The following is a 10,482-nucleotide window of genomic DNA, read 5'->3' on the forward strand; positions in this document are numbered from 1 at the left end:
ATAACTGACTAGTTGCTGCGTTGCTGCCGGAGCCAGCTCTCTCCTTGATCTGTCATTCAACAGGCAGGCACAGTGAGTCACAGAATCCTGATCTTGGATTCTGAGACCCAGGGAGGTCAAAAGACCAGATACTAAGTACACTGGTGTCAAGGCCAGGAGTAGCCTCCTCTTTGGTTCACTGTCCAATGCTGTTTTCTTTCCTTGGACCAAGGGTGATAAGAGATGTGGCCCTGAAGGTAGGCTTCCACTAGTGCGTGTGTAAATCAAGATCTGGGGATGCTCAGGGTGAGACTTTATGAGACACACTCACCAGTGGCAGAATAGGGAACAGTTTCTCCTATTAAGAAATGAAAACTCTGGGATCGTAGATCCTGATAAAGAACAAATAGACCCTCCCCCCTACACATACACACACACATGCGTTTCATTTACTAATCACTAATCATGATTTCTATTTGAAATAAAACAAAACTCCTAGGCAAAAACGGAAAATTTGTCTGAACTAGGGCATTTAAACTCTAGATAGAAAGTGATAAGTTACTTAAGGCTTTACATTAGAATATAAAATACCATTTAATGTAGTTGCATAGTCAAAATCACAAACTCTTCTCAGCCTATAATATTTCACCTCCTTTGATAAGACAGTAAAATCTTTCCAAGCAATTTCCTTCTCTGATTTGCCTTTATATCTGCATAATGTGCTGCAAAAAAAAAAAAAAAAAAAAAATAGGCCCTTGGTAAATATTTATTGAAATAATGGGCCCTATAAAAGCATCAGCTTCAGAAGTTGCAAATACGACCTAATGCAAATTTCCATTTCAATTCCCTGGAAGCTTACAGAGAGTTTTCATGCCAAAAACTCCATATTTCATCTATTGACCAAAATTGTGAAGGAAACTGGTGAGAGAGAGAGATGATTAAAAACTGACTGTCCATGCTTAGTTGGGTCTTAAAATATTTTTTCACTCTTTGTTTAGGTTGTGATGGTGGAGTTAATAAAAATAGTTTACAACAGGAAAAGAACACACTTCATAATTTCTTTAGAAAAAATAGTGAAAGCAATTAAGGAAAGATTTAGAAAGAATGACTTTTCTATTATTGTGTGCTCATTAAATTGTCTAAAGATTTTGTTGTTGTTGTCATTGTTTAAAATCATTTATAGGGGCTTCCCTGGTGGCGCAGTGGTTGAGAGTCCGCCTGCCGATGCAGGGGACCCGGTTTCTTCCCCCGGTCTGGGAGGATCCCACGTGCCGCGGAGCGACTGGGCCCGTGAGCCATGGCCGCTGAGCCTGCGCGTCCGGAGCCTGTGCTCCACAACGGGAGAGGCCACAACAGTGAGAGGGCCGCGTACTGCAAAAAAAAAAAAAGTATTTATATATACCTTTCTGTGAGTTAAATTGACACAATATTACTGTAGTATGGGGAGCAGAAAGATTTGATTACACAAAAGAATCCAGAAATAAACGTTACTGTTTATTGTTTAAAGCAACAAAGCTCTAATAGCTTAAAGAGTTTTGAAACTGGCTCCAAACTGGTTTGGAGTGTGATCATTGGATAAATCCTCTGCAAAGGGTTTATTACTTTTCTGGAGCAAACAAACGTCCCTCAAAAATGATGACAAATGAAAGCCTAAGTGCCCTTCATCCATAACCTAAATAAATAAATTTCCTTTTTTAATTCTATAAAGTTACCTACAGAAATCCAATTAAATACAGAAAAAAAGCGATAATGACAGAAGCAAAACAATCAGAGACTGACAGACCAATAAGGCTACTGAGTATAATTACTGTGATGTTATTTCTACTAATAGAAATCAGATAACGTGGGCAGTACATGGAAACATGGGCTCAGTAAATGTGTGTAATTCCCCAGTCAGATAATACTTATACAGATGCAGAAATAATGGCATCTTCCACATATTCCTCTCAATGCCAGTCCTTTACAATTAGTAACCTGCTAAAGTTGCAACAGAATGTCAAGCTAAGCTCATGGAGTAGAATCCCAATACCTTGGCCTCATTAAGGACCTCCCGCCCAGCGCTATACAGGCTGTGTTACACCACCCCTGACAGAGGTCGCCCAGGCTCTGCTTGTATTTTGCAGGGATGGTCAGTTCACAATCAAAGCTGCCTTTCCCAGAACTTTAAATTTTTAGGAAAAAATTTTTCTCACATTGAGTTTAATCGGCCTCCTGGTAACATCTCTGTACTGATCTTTATCCTGTATCTTTACAGGAAAAGAGCGTTATTTCACCTAAAATGTTTTGAGCACATCTGGGCTAGCCACTTTGCTATATGCTGGCAATGTAAAATTAAATCGACAAATGCCAACTTCTCCCCCAGTCTATACCTTCTTCCCCAAAACCAGCCCCAAATATTAGAAGACAGGGTTCACATCCCCAAGTTTTCTCTATTCTTGGATGACTATCCCAGTCTCCTCAACTCCTTCTCCCTTGACATGGTGTCCAGGATTTTCTTTAATCTGGTTGCTTTCTTTTAGCGTTATTTGTATTTATCAATGAGGTCTTAAGCAGGTCACCCCTGAAATTTACTAATGTAACCTGGGATTTCCCTCACTCTCTGGGTTTGTCAGTCTCAGTAAGTTGTTGGGTATGATGCTGATGTGATCATTGTGTTCCAGAAACCACAAGGACCTTCTGCAGGGGAAAACTGTACATATTTTCTTTTTTGCTGCTCCGCGCGGTTTGCAGGATCTTAGTTCCACCACCAGAAACTGAACTCGTGCCCTCGGCAGTGAAAGCACAGAGTCCTAACCACTGGACCGCCAGGGAATTCCCAAACTGTACATATGTTCACCTCTATCAGTCTCTGATCTTCCCCTTCACACAATGTTTTTGCTACTTTTATCTTTGTTAAGTTATAGCTTTGGGGATTTGTTCCAGAGTATTAGCCTGTTAAAATGTTTTTGAATCCTCATCCTGTAATCCAAGGAACTAACTCTTCTCCCCAATGTTTAGCACCTGAAAAATAATGGACACATATTCTAATTCTTCTTCTGAGTCACCATTTTTCTTTAATATTAGAAAGAATAAGACTAAGAACGAGCCCCATAGCAAAGTATTGAAACAATTGCCTCAAACTGGTTTCCATTCATCAGTCAACCTCTTTGGGAGAGAATTATTCAAATAGCTGCCAATCTGTGGTTGTAACAGTAACTACAACATACTGAGCACTTTCCTTATGCTGGAGGTCATAAGCATTTCTTATGTATTATCTCATTTAATCATCATGAACACACCCATGCAATGATTATTGCTATGCACATGTTTCATATAATGAATGTGTCTCTTATATGGAAATATATTTCAAGTGTTTCTTTCTTTTTTTTTTTTAATTTTAATTTTTTGGCTGCATGGCATGCAGGATCTTCGTTCCCAGACCAGGGATTGAACCCACACCCCTTGCAGTGGAAGCGCTGAGTCTTAACCACTGGACGGCAAGGAAAGTCCCTCAAGTGTCTCATACAGGAAAATTATGGGTCAGGGAGGTTAAGTAATTTTTTAATATCCAAGAGAGTAAGAAGTGGATCTGCAATCACACATGTCTGTCCCACTCCAAAGCCCATGTCCTGAGTCAGAAGGCAGGCCGTCTCCACATACCATGGCATCACTCAGCTCAGACTGGGGAGCCAATGAGAAAGTTTTGAAATGTCTCCGTGAGCTCCAGATACATTATGGGCCTGATACTCAGTCTAGTAAATCTATAGCAAAGGACATGAGGATACATGGAATGATCTCTTCTTCCTGAAGCCACACTGGTGCCTTGGGATATCCCCTCTTTCCCTCCCAGACCGCATGACTAACCACTTTGACAACCTAAACTATCATTTTTCTGAGGAAACAATAGCGTAATTCCCCACCTGTAACTTCTAGAGCCCCTCTTCTTCCCTCTTTCTGAAAAATGAAGTTTTTTTCCAGCCTCAGCTATTAGACATTGCTTCCCTTTTGCATGTGTTATCAAAGGTTACTGATCATAATTTCAAGATCAAAACTTCAAACTCTTGACTACATTAAGATGTCACTCATCTAGACTTGACGCTTCATCTCTTTCAAAGCGTTAGTTAGGTACTAACTATTAAAATGATAGCCTCTTCCCTCAAGCTGTATTCTTTTCTTTTTTTACATCCTTATTGGAGTATAACTGCTTTACAATGGTGTGTTAGTTTCTGCTGTATAACAAAGTGAATCAGCTATATGTATCCATATATCCCCATATCCCCTCCCTCTTGCATCTCCCTCCCACCCTTCCTATCCCACCCCTCTAGGTCAAAGAGCACCGAGCTGATCTCCCTGTGCTATGCGGCTGCTTCCCACTAGCTATCTATTTTACATTTGGTAGTGTATATATGTCCATGCCACTCTCTCACTTTCTCCCAGCTTACCCTTCCCCCACAGCCCATGTCCTCAAGTCCATTCACTACATCTGCGTCTTTATTCCTGTCCTGCCCCTAGGTTCATTAGAACCTTTTTTTTTTTTTTTTAGATTCCATCTATGTGTGTTAGCATACGGTATTTGTTTTTCTCTTTCTGACTTACTTCACTCTGTATGAAGTAATGTCCATCCACCTCACCACGAATAACTCAATTTTGTTTCCTTTTATGGCCGAGTTATATTCCATTGTATATATGTGCCACATCTTCTTTATCCATTCATCTGTCTATGGACACTTGGGTTGCTTCCATGTTCTGATTATTGTAAATAGTGCTGCAATGAACATTTTGGTACATGACTCTTTTTGAATTATGGTTTTCTCAGGGTATATGCCCAGTAGTGGGATTGCTGGGTTGTATGGTAGTTCTATTTTTAGTTTTTTAATATATTCTCCATACTGTTCTCCATAATGGCTGTATCAATTTACATTCCCACCAACAGTGCAAGAGAGTTCCCTTTTCTCCACACCCTCTCCAGCATTTATTGTTTGTAGATTTTTTGATGACGGCATTCTGACTGGTGTGAGATGATATCTCATTGTAGTTTCGATTTGCATTTCTCTAATGATTAGTGATGTTGAGCATCCTTTCATGTGTTTGTTGGCAGTCTGTATATCTTCTTCGGAGAAATGTCTATTTAGGTCTTCTGCCCATTTTTGGATTGGGTTGTTTGGTTTTTTGACATTGGGCTGCATGAGCTGCTCAAGCTGTATTCTTATCCTTCCTTTGTTTTCTTCTAAGATGATATTCCTAAAAATGTGTGTGTGTGTGTGTGTGTGTGTGTGTGTGTGTGTGCGTGTGATTAGTATTTATCAAAAGGTCAGGGTCAGTTCTCTTAAACTCTACCCTAGAGGGTCCCAGAGAGCTGAGATTTTGCTGCAACATGTTCAGACAGAAATACTTCCATTTTAAACTTTTCATTCATTACTATTTGCTGCTTTTAAATCTCATTAAGTCTACGTCTAAGAAAAAAAAGCTTATATATCATCCAGTAAATTCGCCTCATTTTATAGATGAGAAAACTGAGACATGGAAAGGTCAAAGGACTTGCCCAAGATAACATAGCTGGTAAGTGAAAGAATCTTCTTATGTTAAAGAAATAAAGAGAGTCATAGAATACACATCATTCTCTATTTTTCTCAAAATGCATGAATGTGAGTTTTAGGAAGTAGTTCCAAAGTAATGCTAATTTCTCCTAAATGTTCCTTGTGCTTAAGAGACATTTCAGCTCTGATGTTATGCATCGTTATGTGTTTATTCATGCTTTAAAGGTTAGATTTCTGCTCTACATCTTTCCATGTCTTTATTTGCAAATTTTTCCTCTCCGATATGTATTGGTCTATTGGTTGCATTTTGAAACCAAATTGTTTAGTGTTCTCACCCTTTGAGATTGCCCCTTCTTAAGTCAATAATATGGAAAATATCCAGAATGATGGAAGTACCTGTCCTCCTGCATTGGTCACGCCAGGGAAAATGAGCACCTCTCACATTGTGTATGTGAAGTATCCATTGGTATTGGAAACAATTGTTCTCTGGCTGTTTGCACCATTTACTCCAAGCCCACTCCCCGCCCCCCGCCCCCACCTTCCATTCCTTAACCTCTTTATCTCCAGGAGATAGAAATTTGAAAACTGTCCCTTTGGCAACTTCACAGCCCCACAAGTAAACAGAAAAGCCTGAGGACTTCAGAACATCTAAAATATGCAATAAAATTACTTCTCCTCCTCAAAGTTCAAGACCAAGTAGAAGTTTCCATAGTCACACTGCTTTTCATTCTCACAAGGGATTTCACTTTAAAAATTCACAATTGTGCCCTTGATTAAATATTGTGGTTAAAGTAAGAAATGCTATTTCCTTTTCAATGTTTGCCTCAATCTGTACGATCACGAAGAGTCGTTCTGGAGATCATTCTACCCCCGTTTAATTTTTTTAAAACCCCCTTATGCAAACATTAGTCTCTCTTATTTTGTTATCTCATACCCAGATCGCTGACACCTATGTGGTAGCAAAGCTCTATAAATCTAAGGGCAGGGGTTCGAATTGTAGTTTCACACATTCAACAGTAATTTTTCCAAATTGATGTTAAAAATACATAATCAAGATTCCCCCAAAATATGATCATGAGAAAGCTTCCAGATAGAAACACGGTAGAAAACTAGAGTTAGACTACCACAATGAAACGTGCTCCTGTCACAACTTATTAATCGACGTGGTGATCGTGCTTCGTGAGGAGTAAGAGGTGGAGGTAGTATCTTGGTATGTCACAAGTCAGTGCTCTCTCGTCTCTCTTCCTTTGCCTGTTTATGAATCCAGGACAAAAATAACTCTGGAAAAAAGTAATTGTCCAAAACTACTGTCTTCTTCATTTCGGAAGGAGGAAGGAAATAAGGAAGGGAGGGAGAGAGGGAGGAAGGAAAGAAGAAGAAAGACAGTATCACAGCACCGTGGGCAAACTGCTGAGCCTGTACAGAGTCGGGAGATCTAGGCTGGGGTTCCCACAGACACTTTCTAAACAGGAAATTGTGCACGTCCCTAGCTGATGGAAGCCTTCACTTACTTGACACGCAGCTCGTGTCTTGAGTTGATGAGGGGAAATTAAATTGTTTTACAAAGTGACAGTATGGAATAGATTCCTTTCATACTGTGTTGTTGTAACAAATTCTCACCTACATTCCCATCGTATAGCTCAGTACCCTGGCTATTAAATAGCTTACACGACCGCCCATAATGAGAGGGGTCGGGGTCCTGACTGTGACAATAATCCTAAGTCTTGGTGTTTACCATTTTATTATTTGTGTGTCTTAGGAAGACGGAAAAGGGAAATCCAGGCGGACCGTGTATGGTGTAAGAGAAAAGGCAGTCCATCAGGCAGCCGCAGAGGGAGAGAGCTCATGAAGCCTTAACTCACAGGTGCCAAGGTAAGGAATAGGGGGAGGAAGGAAGGAAGTCTGAGAACTTTAGACAATTCTTAATTAGATTTTTTAGAAGAAAGAAGAAGTGAGACAAGAGAGTGCTAACAGCTGACCTTGATTTAATATAATGATATTTTTCGGTGAAATTTAAAAAAAAAAAGTTAGAAACTTACTCGGAAAACCGCCAGCAGAGGGCTCCAAGCTAGGTGCATTCACCTCCATTAGTGGCTCCTACATTTATCGGAAAATAGTCCCTCTATCCGAGGCTGAGAAAAGGGGGGTATTACTAACTCGCCTGTCTACTATTATAAATATAAGTGAAATAAATATAAGTGAGAGGGGAAAATACGAATATAACTACTTGGGATGTCTCCAGTACGCTTCTATTTAGGCAAGCCTGTGCCACCCCTGAAAAAAACAAAAACAAAACAAAAAAATGGGCATAGGACAAGACGAAGTGGAAAATGAAATGATGATGAAAATACATATTTTGCTCGTTTATCTTCCCTTCAAAATCAGAGGGTTTTTTGCCTTTGCCTTTATTTTGTTTTGCATTTATTGAGTCCTTGCGGAAATCTTTCCTTACCTCGCGTTGATTGGAAGGTTAAAGCGAAATGCAACAGAAAGTTAAGAGCGAGAGAAGCTGGCTCAAGTTAGGAAATTTTTCTTAGTAAAGAATGAGATTTTATTTGTACATTTTTTGAGGCACTTGAACTTTATAGATGCTTAAACACTTATTTCTAAAATTAGTAGATATGATAAAAATCGAGCTTTTAAAATGCTCTTAAGCAATAAAAGGTTTTCAAGAACTGGAAGAAATCGCTGGAGAAGAAAAAAAAAATCGAGCGGCCGTGCAGGATTTGCTTACACAAAATCCCGACAGAGGGCGCTGTTGCCCGTTCAATGACTTACGGAAGGTTCCCTAAGAAAAATTTCCCTTGCAATTTCTAGGATTTTTTGAACAAGGCTCACGTTGAAAAATTGACTCGGACTTTAATTGTACTTATGTATTTCTTTGAGTAGCTCTTTATATGTGTGTATATTTTTAAATTTATGCTTCATTCTTAATAAACCAGATTTCAGTTTTTCTGAAGAGTTTACATAAATGTTAACCAAATATTTCCAGACGTTTCTAATTTTAAAAATATCTATTTCACCATAAAATAAAATTACATATGAAAATTTGAAATTATATCTATGTGTATATGGCTATATAAATAGTTACACTAAAAACATATATTTTAAAGTAGTTTTTTTAATATAAAAGTATCCCTCTGAGGTTTTCTTTTAGTTTCAAGTTTTAGAGTTTATTTATTATAGACTAAGCAATGATATACCAAAAAGAGATGAAAAAGGTGTTAAAAGCATTCAGAGGAAAAAAAATTAAGATTTTTTTCCAAGTGCTTTTTATTTGGGTTGGAATGATCTTTAGGTAAAAAAGATAAAGGAGTTATTGGTTTGAAAAGGAAAAGACAGTTATTCCCATTAATAAATTTCTGTCTAGAGAATCTGAGTTTCCAAGTCTATAATATTTATCTTGCAAAATATTGATCTGGGACTGATTTTAGTTCTGGAAAGGGAGGGTAAAAGCCGTTTCAAATCCCACCACACAACAAAATTAGGAAGAATGCCTCCCCATGTCCAGACTAGCTCTGGGAGCAAAGAAGGAAATCTTCGCTCAAGCTCCTAGTGGAAAATCTGTACAGATTTTGTATACTTTAAGCTGTTAATGTTTAACGTAGAGGAAAGGAGAAAGGAAGGAAAAAGGAAGGAAGGAAGGGAGTCAGGGAGGGAGGGAGGGAGGAAGGAAAACGGGATGGAGGAAAAAGGAAGGAGGGAAAGGGAGGGAGGGAAAGGCAAAACATAAAAATTAAACAGGAAATGAAGAAAGGGTTTATTTCTGAAGTTCCTTCTGAAGCACCTTCTTCGAGTTCCTTTCATTTGGCTTATCTTTGAAAAAATTAAATTAAAAATCTGCAGAATTTTTCATTCTGCACGATATGAAGCATCTCCCTGGTTTTTATCGAATCGATATCCACCGTGGTTGGCCGGAGCCCTCTCTTCTGAGCGCACAGCAGCGCTCAGCAGTCCTGAGATTTACAGACAATCGCCCTTTGCAGATTCACTCTTATCAGGTTTAATAACTTCCACCCCAAATTGCCGTGGTCCCTCCTCATTCCCTCCTGTCATTTATTTTCTGCCCCAGGGGCAGAGAGCCTTCACTGGACTTCCCTTCTGGCTGTGGGAATCCTTCCGCACCCTGGAAGGAAGTAGAAAAAAGGGGAGGTGGGAAAAGGGGCCAGTGAGGCAAGTATTCACTTTATGATGAAATTCGGAAACGCTGTGCCTTAAAGGGTGCCCATTTTCGAAGTTTGGTTAACTTTGTTCTTGTTGATGTTTATGTTTTCCTTTTCTTGGGGGGATAAAAAAGCTATACAAATCACCTTACCAAGAAAAAATACACTCAAAACAAACAAAAACCCACACACCCTATAGTATTTTTCAATATCTCCTTGAAAAACATTCTGCTTAAACCTTCCAGAGGTTCAGGTGACCATTTCTTGACTCTCCATGATTAAAATCACTGAAAAGTTATAGACAGCAGATGCAGATATAAAATGTCCCATGTCTCTGCAAAGAAGGCTTGAAATTAATATTGTGTTATTGTGCATGTATGTTGCTCCCTACATCTGAAAAAAGAAAGAAAAGAAAAAAACCTTCATAAAATGGAGACTTCAGCCAAGAAAAGAATGGCACATGAAATCCATTGAAAATACAGACAAACAACCCTTAAACGATAAGCAGTACAGACTGAGGTGCTTCATACAGTATTTAAGGTTTCAAATTTGTTGGGCAGAATGACCGGAAAATATGAGAAATGGTCACTGTGGTGAGCCGGGTTTTTTGTTCTACAGTGACTAAGGTACAGTGAAAAAAAAAGAAAAAGTTGTGTAGCCATCAACACAGAGAGATCACCCTTAAAATCCCCAAATCCAGCTTTCAAAACCCTCCTGCTGAACAAACAAGAAGAGGAGCTTTTGTGTTTAAAAATCTCAGTAATGGTCCCCCTTTAAAAATCTACATAGAAAATGGGGGACTGTTGGCACCCTGGTTTCTCCTT

Source organism: Leucopleurus acutus (assembly GCF_964270905.1).
Source record: "Leucopleurus acutus genome assembly, chromosome: 10".
Lineage (NCBI taxonomy): Eukaryota > Metazoa > Chordata > Mammalia > Artiodactyla > Delphinidae > Leucopleurus > Leucopleurus acutus.